Here is a 13,468-nt window from a genome sequence, read left to right as displayed (position 1 = left end):
GTTTGAACACCATGGTGCAGCTGGAATCTGGACATCAAACATTACAGTGGGTGGCTGCTATTTAGAGTTCAGAGCTGCTGACATTAAAGATGGTTTTAAAGATTTTTAGAGAAAACAGCCAGTGTAAAATGCAAATAAAATTGGATAGAATGGGCAGGTCAAAGAGCTCTCAATTTACAGTAATTACTAAAAAGGCATATTTTAGGCCAACATGGTGTATGGCATCTTCAACCCCAACAACCTGTTATGATTTTTTTTTTTATTTAAGTCATAACTTAATTCTAAATTTCACAGTGATTTGTTTTTTTTATTTTTCATGTTCAGAATTACATTTTCATTATTAGTGGAGAAATCTTGTGTAGTTTTCCATTTGTAAATGGGATGAATATTCTTTGAAAATATGACAAGAAAGAGACCCATCGTACAGTTTTTCAGTAATACAAATATGTTTTTGTCATTGTCATTTACTTTTTTGATCTTTTTTTCCAGACAAAATTGCAGTAATTTTTTTTTTAATATTGCCTAAAAAGTGGCAATGTTTATTTTCAAATTTACATATATCCGTCTATCCCTCTTCCTAACCCAGCCTGTCCCAGGAAGCATTGGACGCAAGGCTGGAACAACCGCTGGACAGGGTGCCAGTCAATCTCTGGGTGAACACACACACTCCCCCATGGGCCAATTCACCTACTCTGCATGTCTTTGAAATGTGGGAGGAAACCAGTGTAGACACGGGGGGAACATGCAAACTCCACGCAAAAAGCACTCGGTGTGCAAATCCCAGTCTCCTTACCGGGGTTTGCATACCGGTGCACCACCTTGGCTATATATGCATTCATATAAACGTATCTCGTTTCTTTTATTAATCATTTGGGCAATTATTAGAAACACTTTAATTCTATGCATTGGCAAAATCCTGAAAAAGTAAGAAGCATGTAAACACCCTTGCCATTGTGATTCCAATTTATTAAATAATAGTAGCAGAACTAGCAGGACACTGATGCATTAGGGTGGGCCAAAAATGCCAAAACATCCAAGTTCCCCTCAAGGTTAGTTTTATTCTTCATCATACTAGCAACAGACACACAAAGTTTTAATGAAAATAGCGTTTAGTGGTCACTCCTTTTATGTCATCTGAACAGCAGACAATTGTTCCACACTTATGCGTCTACAACATTACCACTGTCTTTGATGAAGTTCAAAAATTCTTGTGTTGGTTTGTAATCAGTCAAAAAATAAAACTGTTTCCGTTCCTCGTCCTTTGTCAGTATGTCATTGAACATTTTCATAAGTCTTGTTCCCCTTTCAGCTGGATCATTTATTACAGTCCTGCGTGCTTGACAGTTCACAAAATTCGTTGAAGATTGGATCTTGCGTCAACTGTTATGGTGCTTTCTTGAAAAACAATGGAGACCTTTCTCTGCCTTTTCCCATAAAGACATCATATAAGAATGTTGTTCTTTCTGTTACCAGATCCTCCAACTTCAGTTGTTCAGATTCATTTGTCAGTTTAAGATGTCGAGGAATTTTGTTGTTTGGTACACTGTATTATTCCTCAATGGGAAAACTGTCTTTTTGCATGACCTTCTGGGGTCAGTGATCAGGGCCAGCCATCGTACAGCACCCCTGGAGCAATTTTCAGTTTAAGGGTCTTGCTCATGAGCCCAATAGAGTCTGGGAGTGATAGCTCCGGCAGACTTTGCACCATTTTTTCCTTTATTTCTTCTGAGAATCGGTCATCAAAAAGTACTTAAATAGAAAATAATGACTACTAGAATGTTCTGGAAACTTACACTTTCTACTAGAATGTTATGAGAAATCCAGCTTAGTAGTAGAATATTCTCTGTTTCACTTTTTTATTGTTTACTAATCACTTAGCCCTTACATACATTGTAACAATCTTCATTTCCTTCTTTCGGCTGCTCCCATTAGGGTTTGCCACAGCGGATCATCTTCCTCCATATTGTCCTGTCTTCTGCATCTTCCTCTGTTACACCCATCGCCTGCATGTCCTCTCCCATCACATCCATTAACCTTCTCTATCTTTAACATCCTTCTCCCAGTATACCCAGCATCTTTCTCACATGTCCAAACCAACACAATCTCTCTGACATTGTCTCCCAACTGTCCAACTTGAGATGACCCATCTAATGTACTAATTTTTAATCCTGTCCATCCCCGTCACACCCAGTGTAAATGAAATATTCAGAATGGAGTGACCTCTCACAATCTGGCCAAAATTTCACAGGTAAGCACCCGGCCCCTAAAGGACAAAAATAAGCCTTGTGGAGATGTGATTCTACAAACATCAACTCTTCGCTTTAATTTGTGGACCATCCTACTGATGCATGATATTTTAAAGATACAATTTCCTAGCAAAAATAATTGCAACAAGAGAAATACAAGGCAGACATTGAGAATTACAATAATACACTTAACTGTTTTATAGACTTCAGATTGCAGCCCTTCCTTCATAGTAGAAGTGGTGCATAATTTAATACTGATCTTCTTCTTTGTCTTTCGACTGGTCCCATTAGGGGTCCCCACAGCGGATCATCTTTTTCCATATCTTCCTGTCCTCTGCCTCTTGCTCTGTTACACCCACCACCCGCATGTCCACTTTCACCCAATCCATAAACCTTCTCTTAGGCCTTCCTCTTTCCCTCTTACCTGGACCTTTCCTTCTCCCAAAATACCCAGCATCCTTCCTCTGTACATGTCCAAATCAATGCAATCTCGCCTCTCTGATTTTGTCTCTCAACCGTCCAACCTGAGTTGATCCTTTAATGTACTTGCTCCTAATTTTTTCCATCTTTTTCACATCCAATGCAAATCTTAACTTCTTTAACTCTGCCACCTTCAGCTTTGTCTCCTGTTTTTTTAGTCAGTGCCACCGTCTCCAGCTCATATACCATAGCTGGTCTCATTACTGTCTTGTAGACCTTCCCTTTCACTCTTGCTGGTACCTGTCTGTCACAAATCACTCCTGACACTCTTCTCCACCCACTTCACCGTTCCTGCATTCTCTTCTTCACCTCTCTTCCACAATACTTCCAAGTATTTAAACTAACCGACCTTCGCCAACTCTACTCCCAGCATCCTCACTATTCCTCTGACCTCCCTCTAATTCACATTCATGTCTTCTGTGTTGGTCCTGCTGACCTTCATTCCTCTACTCTCTAGGCCATATGTTCAACTTGTGGTAAATTCAAGCCAAACATTGATATGACATACAAAGTTCAACCCGTGAGGGAAAAATGTCTACAGTTTCTTGGTTTTGTCTTCTGTAATTGGTAAAAGCTGAGTGGCACAATCTGTCTGACAGGCCGGTGTAAAGTGGTGAAGTGGCAGGTTAGCGAGTGTCGAGTGCTGCTCTTGTAGTCAGGAAAAAAAATGGAAGTGCATGCCAGGGACTCAACCATTTACTTGAGAGATCTACAGATTTACATTTAGAGCTAAAGAGCAGTAGGGATCATTTACTTTGGTATTTGGCACACTATATTAAACCCTGATGGGAAATTACAGTATATGGCAGTTTAATTACTTTCATCTATACTAATAAAAGGCAAAGCCCTCACTGACTCACTCATCACTAATTCTCCAACTTCCCGTGTAGATAGAAGGCTGAAATTTGGCAGGCTTATTCCTTACAGCTTACTTACAGAAGTTAAGCAGGTTTCATTTCGAAATTCTACACGTAACAGTCATAACGGTCAACAACATCCGCCATATTGAACTTTCTTATTTATGGCCCCATCTTCATGAAATTTGGTAGGCGGCTTCCCTGCACCAACCGAAACCAATGTACATACTTATTTCGGTAGTATGACACCCCTGTCGGCCGCCATATTGAACTTTCCAATGGTCTTTGTTACTTATGGGCCCATCGTCAAGAAAATTGGTACGCGGGTTCCCAACGCTAACTGAATCCTACTTACGTACAAATATACGTCCATAGCCTGCAGCTCGGTCACCGTGTGAGGCAGCGTTGGGTCCCCCATCCCAAGGCCTCCCATGTTGTTGGCTGCCTGCCTATATAAGGCCATCTGTCGCTCCAGTCTCTTACATTCCCTTCCTTGCTTCGCCACGGGATTCACGTCTCTCTGCTGATAACTGCAGCCTTTTTATTTAATCCACGGCTTCTCCGCCGTTTTATTGTTCGTTTATTACGATTATATTTATTGTGTAGGTATTTTAGACTTACTTTACATTGTTCAGGTGCCCATTTTCTTTATTGTTCCAACCGTACCCCCATTAACATGTCTGTTGAGTCGATCACCATCGATCAAAGAACTGTCACTTACCGAGTGGCTTCCATGTCCAGAGATGGCACCTATCTTTTCCATTCTCTTGGTTACATATTTCACGGCCATATCAGGCTCACTCTTGATATCCGGAGAAACATTGTGTCTTATGTATTGAATGACTGGGACAGGTTCAAGGTGTGGACTGATGACGGTACAGGAGATAATTATACTACACAGGACCACTATAAGAGTGAAATGCTTATGCCCTTCACCTATGGTTCTGCATGTGAGTTGATGGCTGCCGCTGAATTGTTTGGTTACGCTTTTAAGGTGTACCGAAATGGCCAAATATTTTACACCTTTCGACAACCGCCAATGCCTCTTAAACATCTTAGATTGACAGGTGACGATTTCAGTAGTGGACACTTTGATGTTTATGAATGTTTAAACTCTCAAAAGCTGGATGTGAAGTTATCAATGAAACTGGTTGTATACTTACAACGCTTGACAGATGCCGAATGTCTCTTCAACACAAGTCCTGCAAATACTGTCGTAATTGAAACAAATCATGAAACTCAAACCGATTATGACAGCAGCAATCCAAGCTGTGAGATCTGAAACAAGATTACTGTTCACATGGCCAACTATACGTTGCATGCTCAAGAGTAAGCTCAGCGCACAGCTTGGTCATATTACAACCAAAGGGCCGAACTCACAATGTGGTATACAAAGAGATCCTTAACAAATAATTATTGGTATATTTTCCCTCAGTTTAAAAAGATTTAATTTTCTTCTTAATAAAAGTTTTAAGGCAGTACTTCGCTGCTGCGAAGCGCGGGTATTTTGCTAGTAAGTAATATAAACTGAACTAAGTCAGTGCTTGAACAATTTTTTTTTTATCAGTGAGACAGCACACCACTTTGAAATCACAAAATGGATTTCAGCCGTCTTGTTCTAGCAGTCCACTTCAGTTGTGGCCTTACAGGGGCATTGCCATGGGATGCAGTGGGTGACACCATTTGTGTCAGGTGGAGGGCCATGCTGAGACTTCAAGTCTCTGCCTTTGCTTGTGCTTTTTAGCTACAAGAACTTGTCTTTCTTTAGGCGTTGGCACTTTCGCAGTAGAAAGTTTAAGCACATTTGTTTTGCATGCTTTGTCAGATTTTCGTTTCATCATTTGCCCAGTAGGTAGGGGAATATTAAACGTTAAACAGTCCACATACTGACAGGCGAGTAAAGCGTATCTTCACAGGTCTGCCTATAAGGCTTTTGTGTTTTGCTTCTGATTTTCTTGGTAGCAATAGGGCTTGTCTGGGCTTTTACTACTTATCACTATTTTCTTAAATTGTCTTTTATTTTTAGTGGCAGTTGAGTCATGATAGTCTGCACAACAGAATTATCCCAGCTTACATCATTCCCTTAATAAATCAAACTCTTTTCAAGCGATTTGATACAAATAGCTCAAGAATTCACTGTTTTCCTGAAATTTGTATTTTGGAGATGCGTTTCTTGTACTTAATCTCAAGAAAATCCTGTCATGTTATTTGCTAACCTGATTAATTCATGTGGCACCTATCCCAGCTAGTATAGAGCACTGGGATGGAACAAACCCAGGAAAGGGTGAACAGACACACCCACACATCAAACACACACCAGGGCCAACTTAGCATTGCCAAGTCATCTAGCAGGCAGTGGGAGGAAACTGCAGTACCTGCAAATCCACGTGGACAAAGGGAGAACACGCAAACTCCACACAGGGAGTACCCAAGGTGTGTGAACTGTGGTCTCCGTACTGTGAGGCAGCAGCACTAAATCTATGCCACCCCATCTCAAAAAGTGTTACCACTAAATCGCTAATTACTTTTAATGTGTGGTGATTGCATGAAATTAAAAAAAAATATATAAATATATATATTTCATGAGGCAGCACGGTGGCACAGTGGTAGCGCTGCTGCCTTGCAGTAAGGAGACCTGGGTTCGCTTCCCTGGTCCTCCCTGCGTGGAGTTTGCATGTTCTCCCCGTGTCTGTGTGGGTTTCTTCCGGGTACTCCGGTTTCCTCCCACAGTCCAAAGACATGCAGGTTAGGTGCATTGGCAATTCTAAATTGTCCCTAGTGTGTGCTTGGTGTGTGGGTATGTGCCCTGCGGTGAGCTGTCGCCCTGCCCGGGGTTTGTTTCCTGCCTTGCACCCTGTGTTGGCTGGGATTGGCTCCAGCAGACCCCCGTGACCCCGTAGTTTGGACAAAGCCGGTTGGATAATGGATGGATATATATTTCATCAAATAGGATATTGAACATCCAGAGTGTATGTGCAGCATTTCACAGATACAGTTCTTTAATTCTTTTTTTTTTTTTTTAATCACTTTGGTGCTTTGGGACCCCCTCTGTTATTCCTCAGATGTAGGTTGACAAGACATTAGACAGTAATATCAAGTGTGCACGATCTTCATTATTTAAAAGCCCAGAGCTCTGAATGCCACTCTCTGTAACCTGATGTGTCTCAGTGCTCCACGACACGGCTATGCCACGTGAATTGAGGTCACATGTCCTGTTCTAACTCCCAGTTGAACTTTTGCTCATGCTTTGTGTGTTCATTTTCAGGATTAAGAATCCACAAAGCTGTATTTAACACTTCTCTAGAAGTTCTTTTTCAGAGAGCATTCTTGGCTGTTGTGTCTCTTTAGCTTACAGAATATTATAGGAATATTTTGAGGGATTCCAACCTTGCCACCCCACACTGCTGAATAAAGGAATGCCCAGTGCTGGTGCCAGGTTATTTTGCCCCCTAGGCTACTGTTTGGTAGCTAACCTGTGTGATTGGGTTTTTCTACCCCTTATGATCTGCGCCCTAGGTGAATGCCTAATTCACCTTAATGATGGTGCCAGCCTCATCAGTGCCCTTAGAGTGATGATGGCAATAAGGTGTTTCTGACCTGTGAATGGCTGCCTCTTGGTGCACCAATCTGCCAATGTATTTCACCTGATGTTTTTTACATTCTGAAATTATTTTAAAATCCATCCATCCATCCATTTTCTAACCCGCTGAATCCGAATACAGGGTCACGGGGGTCTGCTGGAGCCAATCCCAGCCAACACAGGGCACAAGGCAGGAACCAATCCTGGGCAGGGTGCCAACCCACCGCAGGACACACACAAACATACCCACACACCAAGCACACACTAGGGGCAATTCAGAATCGCCAATCCACCTAACCTGCATGTCTTTGGATTGTGGGAGGAAACCGGAGCGCCCGGAGGAAACCCCGCAGACACGGGAGAACATGCAAACTCCACACAGGGAGGACCCGGGAAGCGAACCCAGGTCTCCTAACTGCGAGGCAGCAGCGCTACCACTGCGCCACCGTGCCGCCCTTATTTTAAAATAGTTAGTAAAATAATTGCCTCCTATCTACCTTAATAAAAGGACAAGTGTCTGTGTATCTGTGTTTCTATCTGGTTACTAGGGTTAGGATGAAGAATGTTATAATAGGCAAAACATATTGAAGAAGGGTAAAAAAAAAAATCAAAAATGATAATACAAACACAAAATAAGGATCTAAAAATAAGCAAATTACTCTTACCGGCCTATTCTGCTGTCAGATGTTATGTGTCGGCAACACCTGGGTGGTAGCGACTTGCTTGCGCCTGCTAAGGTCACGGATGTCAAAACTCCGGTCCTGGAGGGCAGCAGTGGCTGCAGGTTTTCATTCTAATCATCTTCTTAATTAGTGACCAGTTTTTGCTGCTAATTAACTTCCTTTGCCTTAATTTTAGAATTTTGTTTTTTCTTTTTCCTTAATTAGCAGCCAAATAATAATGAGAAGCCAAACATGCCGCCACATGACCAGCTCATCTGTGCTCATCACACAATACCTGAAAATAAAGTAACGTGAAGGTCTCAGTAAAGTTGATCTCTCAGGTCACCAAAACATTTTGAGTGTGCTCTTAGAAAAAACAGAAAATCAACAGTTTTAGAAATGTGTGCTGTGGCAGAAAGAGAGCAGCAACAAGCCATGGAATTAAATGACGGATTTAATTAACAGCAAGAATTGGCTTCTCATTAAAAAAGTGATTGGGGTGAAATTGGTTGGAATTTGAAGACCCAATTTAGCTGGTCATCTGTTAGCTCGTTTCAAGTCTCATTTCTGTTTGGCTGTCATTTAATGAAGAATCTGATCAATTCAGAGCACTGAATCCTTAAAAACAGGGTTAGTAAAATAAAGGGAAAAAACTTAATTAGCAGTGAACACTGGTCACTGATTAGAATGAAAACCTGCAGCTATTGCAGCCCACCAGGCCCAGAGTTCGACACTCTTGTGCCACAGCCACGTGAACAAGGTGTGCAGCTGTAATGCTAATGGCTGATAACCTCACATGGTGGGCAATGGATAAATGAAAAACAACAACAAATCGACCAAAGCCTCAATGTGTGTAGGCCAGAGTCGCTACCCCAGGTGGAGTGTCCAGGAAGTGCGTGCATGCTTCTTAGGAATATGTTCTTCTAGTAATGCAGATCATACTTTGAACCAGTATATATACCCTTCTTTTAGTAACCATACTGTAAATATTAAGACAAGAAGAATATGGTACAAAAGAAAGGAAGTACATATTTGAACTTTCATTAAGATTCAGGGTTTGCCCCTGAAACACATTACAGTGTAATTCTACATAGAAATACAGCCTACGAGGAGCCATTGGAACAGTGCGGTAGTCTTGTAGTTTGTCAAGGAAGTGCTGTCTTTTGCTTGGTGTTCAGGCATGTGTCGACGTCATATCATGTTGATGCAGCTCCTAACTAGAGGCATCCTGAGAGGCCTTAGATACGCTCACTTTCAACTAACCAATACCATGTACGGGATGCTACCAAATTGGCACATTCAGTGAACATCGTGCATGAGCTCTTTATGGATTAGTCTTTCTAAGACCCCATTATAGCACATTCTTGGTGAATCTGCTCTAATTGGTTAAGGTCCCTGTCTGAAAAAAGTTGTCCTTGCTTCATCTAAAAAAAATGAATGTATGCTAAGCATGATTAGGTTTATAAATCCCAGAATCAAATAGTTAATTTTTCAATTCTGGTTACATGCGGTTAGTGACGACTACTGCATTTTCCTAGCAAAACACTTTGACTACGAGAGTGGTCAGTTCGACGAGTGATGTCGAGTGAAGGCGGCGAAATATCCGACACAGAAAAGGCCGTCACGAGTTAAAGGGTAATAATATACCAGACCAAATGGATGACCCATTTATCAAATAAAAAATGTAAGGCCAACGTTGATTTCTTAGATTACATCTAGCATGATAAATATGTTGAAGAGGAAAAAAAAATCAATCGATATCTTTAGTGTCCAACACAAACGTTTTTGAAGATGCGTTGAAAAAAGTCGCTTTCCGTGAGTATCAGATCTAACTGCTTCATGGCTGGAGTCAAGTCAAGTAGTTAATAGTTAATGTATTTAATTTTTTTTTCTTGATCATCCTGCAACATCTCCAGGGACTACTTTGTTACTGTCTCCAACTTTATTTTTGGAACTGTAATTTGATATTGATAAAGTACTTCCTCCGTGCATTGCTTTAACAAAGCCGTTAACTCTTTAACTTTGCTGTCTTTAAGAACATTTATGTGAGACCGAGGGTGCATTGTCCATTTTTATTTACCTGATGCCTAAGCGTAGCACTGGAGGAGGGAGGCACATAAGTCACGGTGTTACGGGAATAGAGGGGTCTGCCCTATTGCTTCTATTTTCACCGCTTTGGATTTCCTACATTGATGGCTTGACGTTCCTAATGTTTCCTTCTTGAAGTGACAGACTGTCAGATGCAGCAGAATGAAACATGTAAGCTGTGAAAGTTTGCCGTTAAGCTGCGAATCCTCTGCTGTTAATCGAGATTTTCTGTTTCATAAGAGTCTGAAAGCTGCTTCATTAAACTGTTAAAGAATGTCTGTGGCCTGTGCCACTTGTTGAACTGAGAACAGGAAATGGCGGAAGGCCAGGGATTAGACACAGAATACCTGGCTTTCATTAAATGGGTATTATGCAAGCTGTGCAAACATTAAAACATTTGGACCATAATGTACTTTTTGGCAAATTGGCAATTATATGTTCTAGCGAAGAACAACACCCAGATAACTTTTTTTAGCTAATTCTATTTGTAACATTTAAGCTGCTTACTGTATTTGTTTTATTAAGGATTAAAAAAAAAGAAGAAGAAGCCGATATCTTCTGCACGAAACGTTTCTAATGTTTGTTTCTTGATGATTCTGCCTCACAGTTCCAGGGGCCGTCACTGTGTGTGAGGAGTGAGTACGTTCTCATCTTTCCAGTTTCTTCCCACATGCCAGTTGTTAGATGGAATAGGGAATCTTAATGGAGGGTGTCCTGCAGTGGGCTGGACGCCTGCCCAGGTCAAAAGTGAAAATGAATGGATGAACATTGGCTTTAGTTCACTGAACTGTATTACCCTCATCATTTTGTGTTATTTATATTCACTATTCTCTGGTGGCTCTGGGAGTGTGTGTGTGTGTTTGCGCAGTTAAACATTTTTATAAACACTGAACAGAGATACTCTAATACCAAATCACATGTCACCTCGTTACAAATGCCAGCTCATAAATAAAGCAGCATTCAGTCGCAGATATACAGTAGTATAGATTAATGGTCAATGGCTGCCCTAATAATCTCAGTGAAATATTAGTCGTGACTTCACCATGACGCAAATGGAAAATATTGTTTGCACTTGGAAGGGTCCCAGAGGAAATGGGGTTAAATGAACAATTCTGCTAATTTGTTTCATGTCGTGTTTTCTGTCCGGCTCCTCCAGTTTTGATGAGCTGTGAAACATTTGCAGTATGAAGGAGGCAGAGGCGACCTTGTAAGTAAAAAGGTGAGCCTGACAGTGCTGGCCATATTGAAAAAAATAGATGTGCTCTTTAAAATATTTTCAACTAACTACTTAAATTGTGTTTTTCATTCTGTGCATTGATTTTTTTTAAAGCCAAAGCATTGGGACTCCCATATTACGTTTGCGTGAGGCCTCATGTGCCCAGCCATAAATTCACAGTTCAGTAGCAAAGAAGAGCTGCAGGGCGAGCCCAAAATATGGAGGAGTTACCGTCCTGGCCTTTTCACTTTTTACACATTTTGTTACATTGCAGCCTTAATAATACATTTTATTTATATAGCGCCATTCCCATGCTCAAGGCACTTACAGAATATAAGAAAGAACGGCAGGGTATACAGTATATAGCATTGTACAAACCAAATAAATAAATAAAGAAGATTAAGACAGTAAATTCAGAGAAAGTCTAACAAACAACAGACTTGATGGTCAAGCACACACACACACAGGTTATATGAACATCTTCACATGGAGGTAAACAGAGAAGGGTAATAAAGTCAAGTAGAGCTAAAAACCTTCCTAAACAGATGAGTTTTGAGTTGTTTTTTAAAAGAATTTATGGAGTCAGCTGACCTGATTAATTTCAGTAGGTCATTCCAGAGTCTGGGCGCTATACAGCTGAAGGCCCTGTCACCCATGGAGTGAAGATTAGTGTGGGGCACAACAAGATTGCCAGAATCAGAGGACCTTAGTGAGCAGGTAGGCACATAATGATGGAGAAGGTCACTGATGTAGTTTGGCGCGAGGTTAGTTAAGGCTTTGTAGGTTATTAGTAGGATTTTATATTGGATTTTGTAAGACACAGGGAGCCAGTGAAGACAGAGCAGGATGGGTGTGATGTGCTCGCTGCTGCTGGTTCAAGTAAGGACTCTTGCAGCTGAGTTTTAGCCTTGTGTTAAAATCATTTGAATTCAACACTTGGTAGAATAAGTGAAAGGATTTCAGAAATGTTTGCAAATTTAAAAGTAAAAAACTGAAATATCCCACTGACTCAAGTATTCAGACATACTCCTCAGTACCCCATCACTGGCAGCGATCACAGCCTGGAGTCTTCCTGGGTCTGACGCGACAAGCTTCCCACACCAAGATGTTCTGTATTCATCTCTGCAAATCCTGTCAAGCTCTGTCAGGTTGGATGGGGATCATTCGTGGACGTCTGTTTTCTGGTCTCCCCAGAGAGCTGGGTTCAAGAACATTCCCAGAGTTGTCCCTAAGCCACTCCTGTGTTGTCTTTTCTTGGTGCGTAGGGTCATAGTCCACCTTCAGCCCAATCTGAGGTCCACAGTGCGCTGTAGTAGGCTTCATTAAGGATATCTTAGTATAGGGTGGCCCAGATCTAATTATGCAATTTTCATTAAGCTATAACTTATTAAGTTTATTACATAGAGAATTCACAAAAAAATTCTTTTTGTTGCCTATAGATGGCAGCACCAGCCCTGCATTCCAAAATGGCGGGGAGACGGTTGTCAGTCTAACAGCGGGTGCGATGTGTTCGTCTTTTCATAATTGCATTCCTGCCTTGTGCCCTGTGTTGGCTGGGATTGGCTCCAGGAGATTCCCGTGACCCTGTGTTCGGATTCAGCGGGTTGGAAAATGGATGGATGGATGGATCTGGACCACCCTGTACATTTCCTCTGTACACCATTTTTTCCTCAACCCTGTCAAGTCTCCCAGTCCCTGCTGCTGGAGAACAACCTCACAGCGTGACGCTCCCACCACCATGAAATGGCACTGCGCAGGTGATGAGCAGTGCCTGGTTTTCCCCAGACATGATGCTTATCTAGGTTTCATCAGACCAAAAAATCTTGTTTCTCACAGTCTGAGAGTCCATCAGGTGCCATTTTGCAAACTCCCAGCGGGCCTTCATGTGTCTTTTACTGAGAAGAGGCAACCCTGTCATAAAGCCCAAAACTGAGTATTGCAGTGATGGTTGTCATTCTGGAAAAATCTCCCACCTCCACACACACGTTCTCTGGAGCTCAACCAGCGTGTCCATCCGGTTCTTAGTTCTCTCACCATGGCCCTTCTCTCATGTGAAACAACTCCAGGAAGTGTTGTGGTTGTACCAAATATCTTCCATTTAAGAATTATGGAGGCCAGTGTGTTCTTGTGAACCTTCATTTTTTTTGTAGCCATCCCCAGATCAACTGACACAATCCTATCTCTTCCTTCGCCTTCATGGCTTGGGTTTTGCTCAAGTGTTCCACCTTCTGTGGACAGGTCTGTGTCTTTCCTAATGATGTCCAGTCAATTGAACTGACCACAGATGAACTTCAAACATCTCAGCGATGATCGATAGAAGGGGATGCACCTGAGTCAAT

At 41.6% G+C, this 13,468-nt stretch overlaps 1 protein-coding gene across 2 annotated transcripts in view; it reads left to right on the top strand.

The window, feature by feature from the left end:
• Window positions 1-13,468, top strand: part of LOC120530326 (transmembrane protein 241) — a 108,050-nt gene that overhangs the window by 90,456 nt on the left and 4,126 nt on the right. The window lies entirely within an intron of this gene.

The sequence above is a fragment of the Polypterus senegalus genome, chromosome 5, assembly GCF_016835505.1.
Source record: "Polypterus senegalus isolate Bchr_013 chromosome 5, ASM1683550v1, whole genome shotgun sequence".
Classification (NCBI taxonomy): domain Eukaryota; kingdom Metazoa; phylum Chordata; class Cladistia; order Polypteriformes; family Polypteridae; genus Polypterus; species Polypterus senegalus.
The sequence above is the reverse complement of the archived record's forward strand: the minus strand, read 5'-3'. Positions and strand labels throughout refer to the sequence as shown.